The following is a 5475-nucleotide window of genomic DNA, read 5'->3' on the forward strand; positions in this document are numbered from 1 at the left end:
TAGAAACAACGATAATAATAATAATACTTAATAGTAATGATATATATTTAAATAATAATAATAATAATCATAATAATGATAATAATAATAATATAATAATTAATAATAATAATATAATAATAATAATAATAATAATAATAAGAGTAAAAAATTAGCAAAATAAATTATACCAACATAATAATATTATTTAACAAAATGGTTATAAAAGAATGGAGCTGAACTGAACTGAACTGAACTGATTGGAGCTGAACTGATTGGAGCTGAACTGAACTGAACTGAACTTATTGGAGCTGAACTGAACTGAACTGAACTGAAAATAAGCTGGGGAGAACAGGCCCTAAATTTACAGACAGTTGCATCACTTTTGTAATAAATAAGCGAAAAATACTTAAATGACCCTAAACTTTCATCAAACTTTTGTATCTTAGATTTCATTATTTAACTACTAACACAAAGTTCATGACTACTTAGATACAACATCAACGTATACCATATGAAAATTTTAAAACATGAACTTAATTTACTAATACTTACACACGGAAGAGTAGTGAAGAAGAATCGTAGTCGTGATGATTTCGATTTGAACCATTCACACTAGTGGAAAAATGAAGAAGGGCTGCGCTAAAAAAGGCATGTAGGGCTGCGCTTTTTGACAGCAGCCCTTTCAGTAGCAGCCCTTCACTTTTTAAGTAGGGCTGCGCTAGAAAAGCGCAGCCCTTAAGCTAGAAGGGCTGCGCTAGTTAGGAAAAAGCGCAGCCCTTCTAGCCCAGAAGGGCTGCGCTAGTTAGGAAAAAGCGCAGCCCTTCTGGGCTAGAAGGGCTGCGCTTTTTCCTAACTAGCGCAGCCCTTCCTACCAAAAAAAAAAATAAAAACAGAATTTTCTGAAATTAAACAGAAGAGAAGAGAAACGAAACGAAAATACTAAACCCAAAACAATAAAAAGAATGAAACGAAAATGAAAAAAAGGAACAAAAACTAATATACAAAAAGAAGTATACAAGAACATTAATCAAAACAAAGATGAAAATACAAGAAATTATATACAAAGAGAAGTATACAAGAACATTAATCAAAATAAACAAAGAGAAGTATACAAGAATAACATTAATCAAAATAAACAAAGAGAAGTATACAAGAACATTAATCAAAAAAGAGAATATACAAGAACATTAAATCAAAACAAAAGAGAAGTATACAAGAACATTAATCAAAACAAAGAGAAGTATACAAGAACATTATTAATCAAAACAAAGAGAAGTATACAAGAACATTAATCAAAACAAAACAAAGAGAAGTATACAAGAACATTAATCAAAATATATAAACAAAGAGAAGTATACAAGAAGATTATAGATCTGAAAATACAAGAACTACAACCTAATAATGTTTAAATACATAAAACAAAACCCAAATACATAATTTAAGGGAAAAAAAAAATTTCGGAAAAACTTAAAATGGGTATTTGGAGGCTTAAACGAACTCGGATGGCTTAAAAAGCCTAAACGTCACGCATAGCGGTGAGTTTGACTCGTTGGCTCGTTCCGCTTCCGAAAAGGTATCACAATAGGCAATCGGACTCCGTCGCCATGTTTAGTGCAAATCATTTCAAGGTTTTTGTCGCAAATGTTTATGGGAGTTTTTGAGAGAGAGAGAATGAGAGAGAAGAGAGGATGAGAGAGAAGGAGGAAAGGAATAATGAGGGACGTGAGAGAGGAGAGAGAATGAGGGATAATATATTTGACGAATCCCCGCTCAATATTTCAAAGCCCGAGATTCCGAAATTTCAAATTTTTTCAGTGAAGGGCTGCGCTTTTTTAAAAAAGCGCAGCCCTACTAAGCAGAAGGGCTGCGCTTTTTAAAAAAGCGCAGCCCTTCACTTAGTAGGGCTGCGCTTTTTTAAAAGCGCAGCCCTTCTTACCTACAGAAGGGCTGCGCTTATTTAAAAAAGCGCAGCCCTACTAGTGAAGGGCTGCGCTTTTTGCGCTTATTTAAAAAAGCGCAGCCCTACTAGTGAAGGGCTGCGCTTTTTTAAATAAGCGCAGCCCTTCACTAGTAGGGCTGCGCTTTTACGAAAAGCGCAGCCCTTCCTGCGCAGCCCTTTATGTTTTTTCCCCTAGTGTCATTAAAATTGAGGATCACTGACCACACATTAATCACAGAAGTTGAGACAGATATGTCTTTTTTGAGTGTTTGAAGATCAGACCGCAACAAAAGTATCTTTAAACCATTGACCTCAAATGAAAACATTGGTTGACTGAATTGAATGTGAAAAAAATGAAAGCGATATCAGATCAAAGAACATAAAGATAACCTAACTCATGAATGTTAATTCGCACAAGACTCAATATCTTTGTGTTCATATCCCCCCAATATCATAAAAATCAAGTCCAAAACAAGATGCCAATATAGTGTTGTTCAATAAACAGTAAAAAAGAAAAGTTAGAAAAAAAATCACATAAAAATAAGATAAGGAAAAGGATAACCTTTTTGAACCATAAGCAAAGATAGAACTCACGATGACCTTGTGAGCAGCCAAAAGAGGTGTTTGGATGCACACCAAACGATTCTTAAATGGTGAAGGATGTTTTTTTTTTTGCCAAGAGAACATCTAGTTTTTGCCTCTTATGTGAGGCACATTTGTCATCATCAATTGCACCCTTTCTTTTAAGTGAATATTGAAGATGTTTAGTCAATTTTCTTGCAGAAGCTCTGACATCGTAATCAACGGAAGATTATCGATTGCAACTGCCTTCAACATTAATATCCAAGTTAACCTTACATGTTGAAGTAGAAATCAGGATTTCATTCTGAACATCTTTTCTAACTTCTTCTGGTTTCTCTGGTCTTCTTTTCCTCTTCTGATAAGGCACTATCGACTTCTCACATGAAGACTTATCTACCTTCAAAGTACCACAAACATTTGGTTGCTCTACTTTATTGGAATCATAAATCATAGTAGAGTTCCCCTTTTTAGATTTCTCAACCTGCCCTGACTCATCTTCTTCATGACTTTCTTCACACATTGTTGCAATCTCTCTTGTTATTTCATTTATATTCACTGCAACACCTTCATTATCTCTTTCCTTGAATCACTGTTTTTTACTATTGCTTCAACAATAGTATCAACAGCTTCTAAAACATCAGGATCTTTCCAATATTCTTCTTCTTGGCTAAAAGAATCAACTTCCTCCTTTCTATGATCATTATACTCAATATGTAAATCTATAGGACCTTTTAACAAACTCTTGATAGCTTGATTATTTGGAAACATCATGGACGCAATCTGAGACTTTGCTTGAAAGTCAAGCATTGCATGGCCAAGTTTTGTTGCGGCTTCTGCAAGATCAAATATACAATTCTGCACAAAAAAGGAGGATAGCAATAGAAAAGTACCACAAAAATTAATAATACTAAAAAATCAAATAGGTACTTAAAAAAAATGCAACATAACACTTAAGGTACTTGAACAAGTACCTTCTTCAAAACAGATTCACGGTTATACGACTCTTCCTTTTGAATTGAATTAGTTTCAACTATCTTCTTTGGGCTTGAACTAATATTTAACCACCAACATAAAAATTTACATAAATTAGAAAGAATAGCACAAAAACTTCATAAAAAGAGCAAATTTTTTCTAAAATGAGCAAAAGCTTCTTAAAATAGAGCAAATTTCATTTTTGCTCATTTGTTATAATTAGAGGTACTAACATCATATGTATGTAAAATGAGCAAACACTTTGTAAAATGAGCAAAACGAACCATAAAATGAGCAAATCTCATTTGTGTTCAAATTGCTAGTATTAAGTTCAATAACACCAGGAATATGTAAAATGAGTAAAAATAATTTAAGAGCAAAAACTTAACAAAATGAGCCAATTGTACCTAAGAATAAGTAAATAATGTAAATTAAGTAGAAAAAATGCAAAAAAAAGGAAAAACTACTTAAAATGAGTATAAAAATATATAAAAATGAGATTTTTATTTTCAATTATTTCATTAGGAACAGTAACATTATATGTCTATAAAATAAACAACAACTTTTTAAAATGAGCATAACAAACCTTAGAGTGAGCAAATGTAAGTTTCCCTTTCTTAATTTCTAGTTCTTCTCGTGTTACTAACATCCTTGTCGTCCATCCTTTGACAATAGGAAGTTCCCTTTTAGCTCGAACATCTTCTAACATAACCCGATCAACTAAAAGAGCTATAATATGGAATAAATTGAAATTAAAAGCATGAAACATATACTATAAAAGAAGCAAATTATAAAATTATACAATAGCTAGTATAAAAAAGTTCTTTAAATGAGCAAAAAAACATAAATACCATAAAATTATTTTTATTACCATCAAAAATAAAAGAGGTCCAGCAAAATATATGTTCTCCTTCTCATCCCAATAACGTTTGCCCTAAAATAAGCTAGAAACAATGAATTTGCACCAGTTCAAGGACTTGTTTTGATGAACATCACATAGAGAACTCAAAATCCGATAGTTCACAAATCGGTTCTGATTTCCATTCATGAGAATCGAAACACTTAAAACAACAAAAAGTCGTTTAAACAGGACTCCACCGCGCTTACTTTCCACCAACTTCTTTGACAACGTAGCAATTGGAATAGACAAACTATCTAAGTCAAACTGCTTCTTGAATTCTTTAACAACATCCGAGTGCTTCTCATTGTATAAAACGATCTCAACTCCCTCAAATGGCAATACAAAAATCTCATTCACAGAATCTTCAGTTATCTTCATGTGCCCACAACCCGAAATACCCAAACTACATTCATTAGCATCAAAGTGACGAACAAGCCAATAACCTAATTGCAATGGAATTTGAGTAACCTTCAACTCCAACAAGGATCCAAAACCAATGTCAATGATGTCCTTTTTTTAGTCTTTTGTTAACTTAGAAATAACCGTCACTAAAGAAATAGGAGACATATGAGACATCATAGACTTATAATCTGTCTTTTTACACTTATCATCTTTCGAAGGCTCTTTTTCAAACTCTCCTTCTTCCTTGATTAATAAGTGCTCCTCTTTAATATATTCAGAATTCCTAAACATGTAAAATGAGCAATATCAATTACAATCTACATGAACTCATAAAACAATAATACACAGCTAAAATTGTCAACAACTACCTAATATATATCACTTTTCATAAACAACTACCTAATATAAAACATTTTTAATTCAACTACCTAATACAGCTATTCCGTCAACATAACACTACCAAAATCGTTAACTTTTCGAAAATCCCAAATTACATGAACCCTAACTTTAACCATTTGAAACCCCATTTTAATAAATCTTAATTTCATCAATTTTCCCCCAAATCCCAATTTATGAACCCATATTTCATTAATTTCCTAAAAATCCCAATTTCTAAACCCTTATTTGTTAAGTAATTGGGGATTTCATTAATTTTCCTTAAGTAGAAATGCTCCATCAAAATTCATGGATGAAAATA

The sequence above is a fragment of the Beta vulgaris genome, chromosome 6 (genome assembly GCF_026745355.1).
Source record: "Beta vulgaris subsp. vulgaris cultivar EL10 chromosome 6, EL10.2, whole genome shotgun sequence".
In the NCBI taxonomy this organism is placed as follows: domain Eukaryota; kingdom Viridiplantae; phylum Streptophyta; class Magnoliopsida; order Caryophyllales; family Amaranthaceae; genus Beta; species Beta vulgaris.